Source organism: Gorilla gorilla, chromosome X (assembly GCF_029281585.2).
Source record: "Gorilla gorilla gorilla isolate KB3781 chromosome X, NHGRI_mGorGor1-v2.1_pri, whole genome shotgun sequence".
NCBI lineage: Eukaryota > Metazoa > Chordata > Mammalia > Primates > Hominidae > Gorilla > Gorilla gorilla.
Genome location: NC_073247.2, coordinates 98,947,575 through 98,964,241, shown reverse-complemented (window position 1 = coordinate 98,964,241; position 16,667 = coordinate 98,947,575). Strand labels below are relative to the sequence as shown.

At 34.2% G+C, this 16,667-nt stretch overlaps 1 non-coding gene across 1 annotated transcript; it reads right to left on the bottom strand.

Moving 5' to 3' along the window:
• Positions 1 to 14,676: 14,676 nt before the first annotated feature.
• On the bottom strand, positions 14,677 to 14,748 carry LOC115932531 (small nucleolar RNA SNORD45). The gene has a single exon (XR_004068800.1). It is a non-coding gene; the product is annotated as a small nucleolar RNA SNORD45 (small nucleolar RNA).
• Between the last annotated feature and the right edge of the window lie 1,919 nt (positions 14,749 to 16,667).

The following is a 16,667-nucleotide window of genomic DNA, read 5'->3' as shown; positions in this document are numbered from 1 at the left end:
TACATGTCATTTGAAAGATAGCACTTGACATGGTACTTGGCCCTGGTAGACAGAAGTTTTAAGCATGGAGCACCAAGTGTCCATACATTTATAGTTTTTCATTATGAGTTGGGTTCTGTTGAACATACCAAGACATAAAGGCAGATGAGCTCAGGAGAAGTCATGTTAAGATGGAGAAGGTGTATCCAGAATCAAGCAAAAAAAAAAAAAAAAAAAAAATCAGCATAAATAAGATGCATGAGCAAGTAGCCCAGATTCCCACATCACCCACCAAAGTTGTATTAATATCCTTCCCTAAGCTTGTATGTATGACCATATACAGAGTACTTAATCCATGGAAAGAGAATGACAATTTTAGTGTGTGATGGGCAAAATCAATGGCAGAAACATTATAGTCACCTGCAGGAATTTTCCAGACAGCCAGTGTAGAGAAAAAAGGAATGGAGATGAGGGAATAAATAGGACTTTGTTTTGCAAATTGGATACAAACTCAGCCAAAGTAGAATAAGAAACCAGGCAGAATCTGGAGGTTCCCATTCCAGGCCCTAGCTCCTAGATGGCATTTCTAGACACATACTGGGCCAGAAAGAAACCATCTGCTTTGAAGTGAAGGACCTAGTACTGGCATGATTTATCACCTGCTGACTAAACAGCGCTTGGGCCGAGAATGAACATCAGTGGTAGCCAAGGTAGTACTTACCATGAGCCTTGCATGAGACCCAGGGATATGCAAGCTTCAGGTGTGACCCAGTGCATTCCTAGCTATGGAGGCCACAGGGAGAGATGCATTCTGTTTAAGAAAAGGAGAGAAATATAAAGGGGATTTAGTCTTGCAGCTTGGGAACCAACTTGACCACAGTGGGGTAGAGCACCAAGCAGGCTCTTGGGGTTCCCTATTCCAGGCCTTGGCCCCTGGATGGCATTTCTGGACCAGCCTGTGATCAGAGGGGAGCCTGTTTCCCTGAAGGGAGATACCCAGGCCTGGCAGCATTCACCACAAGCTGACTAAAGAGCCTGTGAGCATTGAGTGAACAGCGGCAGTAGCCAGGCAAAACATGCTATGACCATGGGGCAGTGATGGCCATGAAGAGGGACCCTTTCCGCTTGAAAAAAGGAGATGAATGCATCAGAACAAATTTATCTTGTTTCTTGAGTGCCAGCCTAGCCACAGTAGATTAGAGGAGAAGTAGATTCTTGAGGTTCCTGGCTCCAGGCTCTGGCTCCTGGATGGCATATCTGGACCTGCCGTGGGCTAGAAGGAAACTTGATGCCCTGAAAGAAAGGACAAAAGCCTAACAAGACTTGCCATCTGCTGAATGAAGAGGGCTTGGGCCTTGAATTTACGTTGATAGTAGCCAGGCAGTGGTCACGATGTGTATTAACAACACCCTGTGCTGTATTCCCTCAGGTCTTACGCAGCAAAGTTCCAGGGTGGTAGCCATGGGGTGCCTGTGTCACTCATCCACTAGCTCCAGGCAACTCAGCACAGACAGACTCTGTTTGTTTGTGGGAAAGTAAGGAAATAGAACAAGAGTCTCTGCTGGGTAATCCAAAAATTTTCTCAGATCTTAATAAAGACTACCGAGGAGGTATCTCTAAAAATCTGCAAGAGTCACAACATTATTGGACTTACAGTGCCCTCTAATGCAGATTCAGCTGCAGGGACCAGAGACTTAAATCACAACACTCAATTCTCTTTGAATACTGGAAAATCCTTCCAAAGGGGACTGGTACAAACAAACCCAGATAGTGAAGAGTAGAGTAAATCCCAAACTCTTTAATGCCTGGACATGGATGAACATTCCTTAGCTTCAAGATCATCCAAGAAAGCATGACCTCACCAAATAAACTAAAGAAGTCACCAGTGACCAAACCCAGACAGAGAGAGAGATGGGTGAACTTACAGACACAAAATTTAAAGTAGCTTTTTTGAGGAAACTCAACAAAATTCAAAAGATCACTGAGAAGGAATTAAGAATCTTGTTAGATAAATTTAACAAATAGAATAAAATAGTTTTTAAAAATGAAGCTGAATATTTGAAGCTGAAACATTTAATTGACATACTGAAGAATGCATCAGAGTCTCTCAATAGTAGAATTGATCAAGCAGAAGAAAGAATTAGTGACCTTAAAGAATGGCAATTTGAAAACACAAAGTCAGAAGAGAAAAAATAAAAAAGAATAAAGCATATTGAAAATATCTTTAAAAAATAACATCAAAAGAACAAATCTAAGAGTTATTGGTCTTAAAGAGGAGGTAGAGACAGAGACTGAGGAATAAAGTTTATTCAAAGTGATAATAACAGAGAATATCCCAAACTTAGAGAAACATGTCAATATTCAAGTACAAGAAGGTTATAGAATATCAAACAGATTTAACCAAATAAGACTACCACAAGGCGTTTGATAATCAAAATACCAAAGGACAAAGATAAAGAAAGTATTCCATAAGCAACAAGATAAAAGAAACAAAAATAGAATGGAGCTTAAACATGTCTGGCAGCAGACTTCTCAGTGGAATTCTTGCAGGCCAGTGGGAAATGGTATGACATATTTAAAGCACTGAAGAAGAGGGAAACACACACACACACACACACACACACACACACACACACACACACACACACACACAAACTTTTACCCTAGAATAAGATATCTAGTGAAAATGTCCTTCAGACATGAAGGAGAAATAAACACTTTTCCAAACAAACAATGCTGAGTGATTTCATCAACACCAGATCTGTTTTACAAGAAATGCTAAAGGGAGTTCTACAGTCTCAAAGAAAAGAATATTAACGAGCAATAAAAAGTTATCTGAAGATACAAAACTCACTGGTAACAGTAAGTACACAGAAAAACACAAACTATTATAGCAATATTTGTTGTGTGTAAACCACTTATATTTTAACCTGAAAGACTAAAATATGAACTGATCAAAATAATAACTATAACAAGTTATAAAGACATATCATAATAAGAAAAAATTTGAAGTATCAAAACTATTAAAAGCAGAGTGGATGAAGTTAAAGTGTAGATTTTTTATTAGTTTTCTCTTTGCTTGTTTGTTAGATTATTTGTTTGCCTTTGCAGTTAGTGTTATCATTCATTTAAAATAATTGGTTATAAGATGTTATTTGGAAGGCTCATCTTAAGTCCTAACTTATCAATAATAACTCTAAATGTAAATGGACTAAACTCTCCAATCAAAAGACATAGAAAGGCTGAATCAATAAAAAAACAAGACCCAACAATCTGTTGTTTACAGCAATCCAACTGCACCTATAAAGACACACATAGACTGAAAACAAAGGAATGGAATAAATACTTTATGCAAATGGAAATGTAAAAAAGATCAGGAGAAGCTATATTTATATCAAATAAAATAATTTTTGAGACAAAAACCATAAAAAGTAAAAAGAATGTCATTATAAAGTGATAAAGAGGTCAATTCAGCAAAATGATATAATAATCGTAAATACATGCTCACCCAATATGGGAGTATCCAGATATACAAAGCAAATAATATCAGAAATAAAAGAGAGATAGACCCCAATAAAATAAAAGTTGTAGACATCAGCACCCCACCTTCAGCATTGTACAGATCATTCAGACGGAAAGAAAACCATCAGATTTAATCTGCACTTTAGGCCAAATGGACTTAATATATATTTACAGAACGTTTCATCCAATGGCTGCGGAATACACATATTTCTCCCCAGCACACTGATTATTCTCAAGAATGGTCCATATACTAGGCCACTAGACAAGAGTTTAAAAAATCAAAACAATTGAAATTATACCAAGTATCTTCTCTCACCACAATGCAATAAAACTAGAAATTAATAACAAGAAAATCTTTGGAAACTGTACAAACACATAGAAGTTAAACAATATGCTCCTGATGCTTTTGCACCAACCTAATGAGTTTCAACAGAAGTGTCAAGAATATACATTGGGGAACGGACCATCTCTTCAACAAAGGCTTCTGGGAAAACTGGCTACCCATATGCAGAAGAATGAAACTAGACCCCTATCTATCACTATATACAAAAATCAACCCAAAATGGATTAAACACTTAAATGAAGACCTCAAACTATGAAGTGACTAAAAGAAGACATTGTGGAAAATCTTCAGAACATTGGTCTGAGCAAATATTTCTTAATCAATAACCCCACAAACACAGGCAACCAAAGCAAACCTGGACAAATGAGATCACATCATGTTTAAAAGCTTCTGTACAGCAAAGGATACAATCAGCCCAGTGAAGAGAAAGTCCACAGAATGGGAGAAAATATTTGCAAACCATCTATCTGGCAAAGAACTAATAACCAGAATATATAAGGAGCTCGAAAAACTCTAGGAAAAAATAGAATAATCTGATTTTAAAATTGGCAAATGATTTCAATAGACATTTATCAACAGAAGACATGCAAATGGAAAACAGGTATATGAAAAGGTGCACAACATAACTGATCATCAGAGAAATGCAAATCACAACTACAAGAAGATATAATCACACCCCAGTTAAAACAGCTTTTATCCAAAAGCAGGCAATAATAAATGTTGACAAGGATCTGGAGAAAAAGGATCTCTAGCACACTGTTGAAGGGTATGTAAGTTACTACAGCTGCTGTGAAGAACAGTATGGAGGTTCCTCAAAAAAATAAAAATAGAATGATCATGTGATTCAGCAATTTAACTGTTAGGTATATACCGCCCACATCAACCCAAAAAAGGAAATCAATATATCAAAGCTGTATCTTGACTTCCATGTTTATTGCAGCACTATTCAAAATAAGCAAGAATTGGAAGCAATCTAAGTGTTCATGCATGAATGAATGGATAAAGAAAACATGGTACATATACACAATGGAGCACTATTCAGCCATAAAAAATAAGATTCCATCATTTTCAGCAACATAGAAGGAACTGGAGGACATTATGGTAAGTGAAATATGCCAGGCACAGTAAGACTAACTTCACAGGTTCTTACTTATTTTTGGAAGCCTTAAATTAAAACAATTGGACTCATGGTGACTGAAAGTAGAATTGTTTCCAGAGTCTGCTAAGAGTAGTGGGTGAGGGACGGGGGCAGTTTGGTATGGTTAATGGTTACAAAAATAATGTTAGAATGAATAAGATCTAGTTTTTTACAGCACAATAGGGTGACTATAGTTAACAAAAATAAATAATACTTATTAAAATAAATAAAATAGTACAATTGGGATGTTTGTAACACAGAGAAATGATAAGTGTTTGAGGCAATAAATACCCCACTTACCTTGATATTGTTATGCATTGTGTGACTGTATTAAAATATTTCATGTACTCTCTCTCTCTCTCTATATATATATATACTTGTACCAAAAAATTAAAAAGTAAAAAGTATATAAGCCCTAAATTGCAAGGAAATGGGAGGCATAAAAATAGAAAGTAAATGCAGGTAAACTCAATGTTTTAGTTTATTAAGGATCATTATTTCATTCTTGATGTCAAGAAGACAATATATAGTATATTATCGTAGTTATTATATAATATGTAATTTTGTAAAGACGGACTTCTCCTTGCAGCTATTACGATGTAGCTTCATTCTGAGCAATACATCTGCTGAGAACAAGCAAAAAAAGGGAAACAATACTAAAACAAGTGTTTGAAGACATTGGAGAGCAACTAAGCCAAGATTTGTGGTGAGCCAAATTTATCCACAACGTTTACAATCAGAGCATTTGTTAACTCATAAGATGTACAAAAAAAAGGGCTAAGGGGAAAAGTACATAGTCACAGCATAGAGTTCGAGCAGTTTTATGAGACTGAACAGACGTATTCCAGTGTTCAAAATGTTTCTAGGAGGAGGGACTCTAAACCAAGCCTCCATCGAGTATCCTGAAGGATATAATAATGTCCAGAAAGCTCTTATTGGATGAGAATTTCACCTTAAATTTTTTCAATTTTTGCTAGAACAAAAGGATATGAAATATTCTTAATATTAGTCAGAATGGATATAAATCCTCTCTGGAATAAAATAAAATTATCTGGAGTCTTTAAATATTTGCATGCATTATGGTCAATAAATATTTACCAAATATCATACTAAAAATCTGGAAGAAATAAACAATATTCAAAAGGAAAAAATAGATTAAGAAACACATTGATAATCCAAATACTGAAATGATCAGTTATAGACTTTATAATAAATATAAATATTTTAAATATACAATGTAGACAATTTCATGAGAAAAATGAGATGTGTAAAAATAAGCACCATTGAAATTTTAGAGCTGTACAATTAAGTCACTGAAATCATGTTTTCTGTAGATGAGTGAAATAGTATTAGAAACAATGAAAGACAACATTAGTGTAAGATAACATAAGCAAATAGAAAATATCACAGAAAGTTAAAAAAAAAGTCAAAAATACATATAATTATAGTCCCAGAAGAATAGAGAAAGAATGATTCGGAAGCAACATTTGAAGAAATTATTGCTAAGATGTTTTTGAACTCAGTAAAATATCAATCCATAGATTTGAGAAGCTCCTGAACACCAAGAGAATAAATATAAATTAAGCCAAATCTAAGTACCTTACTGATTAAAACCAAAGATATGAAAAAATCTTAAAGCAACAAAAGGGAATGTATAAGACACGCTACTACCTAATAAGTAACATAATACTGGCAAATAATTTTTCAACAAGAATGAGAAGAAAACAATAAAATGACATATTAAAATTCAGGGAAAAATAGCTGCCTAATTTAGAGTTCTATGCACAAAAAATTATCAAAATGAAGGTACAATAAATATATTTTTGACAAATAAACACGAAAGCATTTCTCACAGGTAGACTCGCACTAAAAGAAAATGTTAAAAATGATTATTCAAGTAAAAAATATGATCTCACATAGAAGCATGGGGATTTATAAAGATACACAGAATAATCAAAGGGTAAATATCTGGTTAACTTAAATAAATATTTGCTCTAGAAAGCAATAATAAAAATAATATTAGTGTGCTGTTGGGCTTAAAATATATGGAGAATTAAAATACTTCATAACAATAACATAAAAGATTTACATTGCATAAATGGTATTCAATATTGTAATGTATTTACTTGCAAAGTGGTAAAATTAGTAAATTACACAGTAATATGTCAAGGAAATATGTCACTAAATCTACAGTAACAGAAAATAAAAATGACAAGTTAAATGGTAAAAGATGGAATAATTAAAACAATTCTGAAGAATCAATGAAGAAATGTAAAATAAATAAAATTGACAAATGCAAAAATTGGATCTTTATAAAGATTAATCAAATTTATTAACCACTAATGTGAAAGATGAAAAAAATATAGAGAGGGAGAAGGTGAATATACCCAAATTGCTCATTACATTAGAGAAATGAAAAATGGGAGACCATTATAGATCCTATGGACAGGAGGATAGGAGGATATTATAAACATCTTTGTTACAAAAAGATTTAAATATTTGGATAAAATGCGCAAATTCCTTAAAACGCCACTTATGAAGAGTGACACAGAACAAATAGAAAATATTAATATTCTTATTTCAAATAAATATATTTAATCTATAATCAAAAGTTTTATCAGGTAAACAAAACAAAGTGAAACAAAGCACTCCACGATGAGAAGGCATTCTTGGTAAATTTCTTCAAATATTTAAGAAAGAAGTAACATGAACTGTATATCTTCTTTAGATAGTGGGAAACAAAACCCTTTCTAACTTACATCTTCAAAAACAAAACCTCATAAGAACAGTAGAATAAATAAAAATTAGAGGACAGTTTCTATTTAAAGTTAACAAACAAACAAAAAACATTTAATAAGCCAAAATATAAATTTGTCTTAGCTTTCAAAAATAAGTGCAATTTATATTTTGGGGGAATAAAGAATAAACATGATCATTTTAATACATATAGAAAGCAAATATTTTTAAATATTATATCTGGAGGTTGTTATGAGCTGGATGTGTACACTCCAAATTCATATGTTGAAGCCTGATTCCCAGTGGTATGATATTTGGAGGTGCTTTGGGAGCTGATTTGGTCATGATGATGGAAGCCTCGTGAATTGAATTAGTGCCCTTTTAAGAAGAGACAAATATACAATCTCTCTCCCTCTCTCTCTCTCTCTCTGTCTCCCTACAACCTCTCTCTTTCTCTCTCTGTATTTGTCTCTCAGCCATGTGATGAAACATCAAGAAAGAATGTGTCATAAGCCAAGAGGTGGAAAATATCCAGACATTGGGTCTGCCAGTACCTTTCTCTTGAATTTCATAGCCTGCAGATCTATGGGAAATAAATGTTTGTTGTGTTAGGAGAGAAGTTCACAGCACTAAACACCCACACAAAAAAGTTAGAAAGATCTCAAATTAACAAGCTAACATCACAACTAGAGGAACTATAGAAACAAGGGCAAACCAACCTCAATGCAAGGAGAAGGCAAGAAATAACCAAAATCAGAGCTAAACTGAAGGAAATTCAGATGCAAAAAACATTCAAAATAACAATGAATACAGGAGCTAGTTCTTTTAAGAATTAGTAAAATAGATAGACCACTAGCTAGACTAATAAAGAAAAAAAAGAGATGAGATCCAAACAAACACTATCAGAAACTATAGAAGGGATGTTACCACTGACCCCAGAGTAATAGAAAAACCCTCAGAGACTATTATGTACACCTCTATGCACACATAATAGAAACTTAGAAGAAATGGATAAATTCCTGGAGACATACAACCTCCATAGATTAAATCAGGAAGAAATTGGATCCCCAAATAGACCAATAATGAGTTCCAAATTTGAATGAGTAATGAGAAGCTTGCTAACCAGAAAAAGCCCAGGACCAGAAGAATTCACAGCCAAATTCTACCAGATGCATAAAGAAGAACTGGTACCATTCTTACTAAAACTGTTTCAAAAAACTAAGAAGGTAGGACTTCCCTCTATCACATTCTATGAGGCCAGCAGCATCCTGATACCGAAACCAGGCAAAGACACAACGTAAAAGAAGACTTCAGTCCAATAACTTTGATGAACATAGATGCAAAAATACTCAACAAAATACTAGCAGACCAAATCTAGCAGCACATAGAAACAAACAAAACAAAAAGGAATTCACCACTATCAAGTAGGCTTTATCCCTGGGATGCAAGATTGGTTCAACATATACAAATCAATAAATGTGATTCACCACATAAATGGAATTAAACACAAAAACCACATGATTATTTCAGTGGATACAGAAAAGGCTTTCGATAAAATTCAACATCACTTCATATTAAAAACCTTCAATAAACGAAACATTGAAGGAACATACTTCAAAATTACGACAGCCATCTATGATAGCCCCACAGCCAATATGATACTGAATGGGCAAAAGTTAAACGCATTCCTCTTGAAAACCGGAAAACGACAAGGATGCCCTCTCTCACCACTATTATTCAAAATAATACTGGAAGCCTTAACCAGAGCAATCAAGAAAGATAAAGAAATAAAAGGCATCCAAATAGGAACAGTGAAAATCAAACTGTTCCCGTTTGCAGATGATGTGATTCTGTACCTAGAAAACCACACAGTCTCTGCCCCAAAGCTGCTTGATTTAATAAACAACTTCAGCACACTTTTAGGATACAAAATGAATGTACAATAATCAGTAGCATTGATGTGCACCAGCATTGTTCAACCTGAGAGCCATGTCAAGAATGCAATCCCACCCACAATAGCAATAAAAAGAATAAAATACCTAGGAATACAGCTAACCAAGAAGGTGAAAGACATCTACAATGAGAATTACAAAACCTTGCTCACAGAAATCAGAGATGACACAAACAAATGGAAAAACATGTTGTGTTTGTGAATAGGAACAATCAATATTATTAAAATGGCCATACTATCCGCAACAATTTGCAGATTCAATGCTATCATTATCAAACTACCAATGACATTTTTCACACAATTAGAAAAATATTATTTGAAAATTCATATGGAACCAAAAAACCCCAAGTAGCCAAGGCAACCCTACACACACACACACCACACACACACACACATCACAAAACTGGAGGCATTATATTAACTGGGTTCAATCTATACTTCTATACTACAAGGCTATAGTAACCAAAACAAGCATTGTAATGGTATAAAACCAGACACAGACATATAGACCAATGAAACAGAATAGAGAGCTCAGAAACAAAGCCTCTTACCTACAACCATCTGATCTTCAACAAAATTAACAAAAAGAAGCAATGGGAAAGGATTATTTATTTATTAAATGGTGCTGGAATAACTGGCTAGCCATATGCAGAAGATTTAAACTGGATTCCTTATTTTCATCATATACAAAAATTAACTCAAGATGAATTAAAACTTTGCTATGAAAACTCTGGAAGATAACCTGGGAAATACCATTTTGGACATAGAAGGTAGCAAAGATTTCATGATGAAGATGCCAAAAATCAGTTAAAATAAGAACAAAAGAAATGACAAAAAGGACCTAATTAAACAAAAGATCTTTTGCACAGCAAAAGAAACTATCAATAGAGTAAACAGACAATCTACAGAATGGGAGAAAATATTTGCAAACTAAGCATCTGACAAAGGTCTAATATTCAGCATCTGTAAGGAACTTAAACAACTTTACAAAAAGCAAACAAACAAACAATCCCATGAAAAACTGGGCAAAGAACATGAACAAACCCTTTTCAAAAGAAGACATAAATGCAGCCAAAAAGCATAGGAAAAAATGCTCAACATCATCAATCGTTAGAAAAATGCAAATTAAACCCACAATGAGATACCATCTCCCACCAGTCAGAATGGCTATTATTAAAAGTCAAAAAGTAACAGATGCCTGTATGTTTGGGGACAACAGGGAACATTTATGCAATGATCATGGGAAAGTAAATTAGGTTAGTCATTGTGGAAAGCAGCTTGGTGATTTCTCAAATAAAACAGAATTACCTTCTGACCTAGAAATCCCATAATTGGGTATATACCCAAAGGAATACAAATCATTCCATCATAAAGACCGATGCATATACATGTTCAGCACAGCACAAGTAACCATAGCAAAGACATGGAATCAACCTAAGTACCCATCAATGGCAGACTAGATGAAGAAAATGTTATATACATATATATATATGTATACACACACACGTACACATATATGTATATATACACACACATATACACAAATATATACATATACACATATATGTATATATATATGTATGTGTACACACACATATGCACGTATGCACACACATATACACATGCATACATACATACATACCATGGAATTTGATGCAGCCATAAAAAAGAATGAGATCATGTCCTTTGCATCAACATGGATGGAGCTGCAACCTGGGAAATACCATTTTGGACATAAAAGGCAGCAGGCCAGTATCCTAAGCAAACTAACACTGCAACAGAAAACCAAGTTCCAAATGTTTTCATTTATAAGTGAGAGCTAAACTTTGAGTACATTAGGATATAAAGAAGGGAACAACCTAGACTGGAACCTACATGAAGGTGGAAGCTGGGAGGAGGGTGAGGATGGAAAAACTGCGTATAAAGTACTGTGCTTATTACTTGGGTGACAAAATAATTTGTACACCAAACATCTGTGAAACACAATTTACCTATTAAACCTACATATTTACCCCTGAACCTAAAATAAAAGTTGAAAAAAATTAAAAATGAGAAATCAGGATTGTGTACTGATATTAATAAAGTTTAAAATCTGAAAAATGTTCTGTTGACTTGGATTTTTTTTGTAATGTTATATCCATTAAATGGCTTCAGAAAGGCAAACTTCTGTTTTAAAAACCATACTTATTTGAATAGCATTAGTTATTAGCTTTGAAAAGAATAATATTTTTATACCTATGAGATTTATTAGTATGCTGATTCCTGGGTATTTTTGCTTTTTATTATTTTTGGAGTCATGATGTTAAGTGACAAAATGACTGGAGATAGTTTTAAAAATTTTGTATTATTGCAGCTGAAACCAAAACTAAGAAAAGTACTCTTAGTACAGGCTGTTAGCTAAGGAGATGTCTTTGGTTCTGTAATGTCTGTTCATTAGTGTTTAAATAACAAATTAGATTTTTAACTTCACAATTAGTTATGTTGAATGGGTGAGACATTCTATCCCATACATTTATAAACTCAAAAATAATGGGTTGCATCATCTTCATTTTTCTATACTGAACTGCATTCTAAAATAAATGCTCTGGATGGGAGAAATGTGGAAGTTACTTTGGAACTGGATAATAAGTAAAGGCTGAAAGAGTACTGATATACATGCTAAATAAAACCAATATTTCCCTGAATGAACCATTCAAAGCAATTCTGGTGGGTGTTAGACAGGACATAGAGACCTGGAGAAGAAGCTCCCATTTTCATAAAGAACACAAACAATCATGTATAGAATGTTGGTAGAAATATGAATGGTGAAGTTCAATGTAATGAAGTCTTAGATGGGAATAAGAAAGGTTATTAGACAAGGGAGAAAAGGTAATCCTTGTTATAAAGTGGCAAAGAACTTGGCTGAATTGTATTCATGTTCTAGTGTTTTCTGGAATATAGAACTTGCAAGAAATAAAGATAGATATTTAGCTGAGATTTCTAAGCTAAGTATTGAAGGAGCAGCTTGGTTACTCCTGACTGATTATAATAAAATGTAAGAAGAAAGAAACATATTGAAGATGGAGTTGTTAAACAAAAATGATCAGAAAAATACTTAGAGATTTCTCAGCCTATACATATGCAACCTATCCATATTGCAGCCTATTCATATTGCAAATTGCCCAACAACTGTTTGATAAAAGGATCAGTATGGGTGTGAAGCACAGTCTTAATCAGCCACCCCAGCAGAAACACTGCTAATTTGAACTGAAGGAAGACATGATAGGATGAAAGAAGGCCATCAGACTTTTTAGATACTATAGGACCAGATTATAGAGCTATTTGGCTGTAAAATGTGTGCTATTCTTCAGGACAAGAGAAGTATGCCAAAGATGATCTCTGGATTAAGGCTGCCACTCCAGCCACAGATCCAGAGTGTTGAACCTGGGGAGCAGGATTACCTCCACCTTGGTTTCAAAGAGTGGGACTACTAATAGCACAGGCATGAGGGTAGGGCTACTCATATTTGTGGGGGCATAATCCAACCTCAGTGAGTCCTGTAGGCAGAACCACCACCCCAGTGAGTCTGAAAGGCAGAACATAGAGCCAAAGAGGATTATCATTCAGTTTTAGGAACTCATATTGTTTGCTGTTATAGGTTTTAGATTTGTGTAGAACCTGTTATCCCTTGCTTCTTCCCTAATCTTTTTTACAAAATGGGAATGTCTATTCTGTGCCCATCCCATCACTGCATTTGAAAGCATATAACTTTTTTGGTTTCATAGATTCACATCTGGAGAGAAATTTTGCTTCAGGATTGTACCTTGAGTTTCACCCATATCTGTTCTAGATAATATTTAGATGAAACTTTGAACTACAGATGTTAAAGTTGATGGTGGAAGGAGTTAGGACTCTTGGAGAAGTCGGGATAGAATGCACTTCTTTTGCCTATGAGAAAGACATGAATTTTAAGAGGTAAGTGGTGGAATGATATGGACTGAATATTTGTATTCCCAGAAATGTATATGTTGATGTCTAATTCCCTATGTGATAGTAATTGGACGTGAGGATTTTGAAAGGTATCAAAACTTTTTTGCTTACTTAAAACTTTTAAATTGTTTTCAGCTTTAAGATATAATTGACTAACAAAAATTGTATATATTTAACATGAACAACTTGATATTTTGATATATGCATATATTGTGAAATAATCACTTCAATCAAATTAATTAACGTATCAATCACCTCACATAGTTACCATTTCCTTTTCTATTTTTTTCATGTGTGTGCGTGTGTGTGTGTGTGGCAAGAACTCTTAAGGTTTACCCTCTTAAAAACTTTTAAATATACCAGCAATGTTGTTAACTATGGTGAGTGTGCTTATGCTATACCTTGGCTCTCCAGAAATTATTCATCTTGCATAACTGACAATGTGTACTCTTTGACCAAAGTCTTCCCATTTCCCTCTCCGCCAAGCCTCTGATACCATCATTCTACTATCTGTTTTTATGAGTTTGATTATTTCATATTTCACACATAAGAGAGATGATGCATTATTTTTATTTCTGTGCTCGGTTTATTTTACTTAGCATAATGTCTTACAGGTTTATTTTATTTTATTTTATTTTATTTTATTTTATTTTATTTTATTTTATTTTATTTTATTTTATTTTATTTTTTGAGACAGAGTCTTGCTCTGTCACCCAGGCTGGAGTGTAGTGGCATGATCTCAGCTCACTGCAACCTCTGCCTCCTGGGTTCAAGCGATTCTCCTGTCTCAGCCTCCCGAGTAGCTGGGATTACAGGTGCACACCACCAAGCCTGGCTAATTTTTGTAGTTCTAGTAGAGACAGGGTTTCACCGTATTGGTCGGGCTGGTCTAGAACTACTGACCTCAGGTGATCCAACCGCCTTGGCCTCCCAAGTGTTGGGATTTCAGGCTTGAGCCACTGTGCCGGGCCAACAGGTTTATGTCGTTGATACAGCACTTTTTTTCTTTTTTTTGCATTTCTTTTCTTTTTTTCCCCCAAGGCCTTGGTGTAATTTTAGAATTCACATCAACTTTGGATTCAGGTAATACATGCCATTACATCATTGACCAATGTTGTATATATAGCACATTTAAAAAAATCAATTCATCCATTGATGGACGGTTAGATTGTTTACATATCTCAGCTATTGTGAATAAAGCTGCAATGAATGTGAGAGTGTTAATGTCTCTTCCAGATCCTGGTTTCAATCATTTTGGATATATACACATAAGTGAGATTGCTAGATCATATGGTAGGTAGTTGTATTTTTTACTTTTTAAGGAGCCTCCATACTGTTTTCCATAACAGCTGCACCAACTTTGCCAACAACAGCGTAGAAAAGTTCCCTTTTCTCCACACCTTGACCATCACTTTCTATATTTTGTTTCTTGATAGTAGCCATTCTAACAGGCATGAGGTAATATCTCATTGTGGTTTTGATTTGCAGTTTTCTGAGAATTAGTGATGTTGAACACCTTTTTTTATACTTATTGGCCATTCATATGTCTTCTTTCAAGAAATGTCTGTTCAGGTCATTTATCCATTTTTAATAGGGTATTTTTTTGGTATTGAGTTTATGAGTTCCTTATATATTTTGGATATTATTCCCTTATCAAATATATGGTTCGCACATATTTTATTCTATTTTATAGGTTGTCTTTTCACTTTCTTGATTGTTTCCTTTGCTGTGCCAAAGTTTTTTATTTTGATGTAGTATCACTGGTCTATTTTTTTTTGCTTTTGTTGCCTCTGCATTTGATGTTATGTTCAATTATTGTCAAGATCAATGTCAAGAATCTTTCTTCTTATGTTTTCCTCTAGTAGTTTTACGGTTGCACCTCTTAAGTGTAAGTCTTTAATTCGTGCAAAGATGTCATCAAAATACAAAAATCAGTGGTTTCTATGCAATAGTAATGAACTATCTGAAAAAATTAACAAAACAATACCATTTAAAATAGCGAAAAATATACTTAGGAATAAACTTAATCAAAGAAGTGAAAGGTTTTTACACTGAAAATAATAAAAAGAATTATGTAAAAAATTAAAGAAACCACAGGTAAATGCAAAGATGCTCCCTGTTTATTGAATTGAAGAACTAATATTGTTAAAATGTCCATACCACTCAAAGGTATCACAGATTTACTTTAATCCCTATCAAAGTCCCAGTGGTATTCTTTTTAGATATATAAAAAATAATCTTAAAATTCACATGGAATCAGAAAGGCCCCCAAATAGCCAAAGTAATCTTGAACAAGAATACAGCGAGAGGCATCACACTTGCTAATTTTGAAACATATTAAAAATGTACATTTGTCAAAACAGTTGAGTACTGGCACAACAACAGACATAGACACATGGAACAGAATAGAGATCTCAGAAAAAAATCTACACATTCACAGTCAGCTGATCTTTGACAAGCGTGAATGAATAGACAATGAAGAAAGAATAGTCTCTTTAATAAATGGTCTTGGGAAAATTGGATATCTTCATGCAAGATTATGAAATTGGACCCTTATCTTATACCACATACAAAATTTAAGTTAAAAATATAGCATGATTCGGATATTTTGTGGTTGGAAGTAATAATAAATACGTGTTTTAAAATGCCTCTGCAGCTTTGGCACCATAACATTTTTGTAACGTAAAATAAAACGCATGGTCATTGTAAAAAATCAAAGAATATGAACATGCTGGTTGCTACGGATACTGTCACAAGTGCCAAGAAGCTGAATTGGCAAGTTAGTAATGGGTGTGCCCGCAGATAGGAGGGGATGCAGAAAACTAGCAAGAAATGATGCTTGTGTCTGTTTGGCCTACTGTCAACATTCCAGACAGCAAGAAAGTGGGTGGCAGGTAAAGTGAGCTGTCCTTTAATATTCAGTATTGTAGATCCAAGTGTTTTGAGATAATACTTTGTAGAGCTATGTTTGATATCTTTTAATATACGACATCCCTTTTGAAGAAGAAAGCACAGCTTTCATCACATAA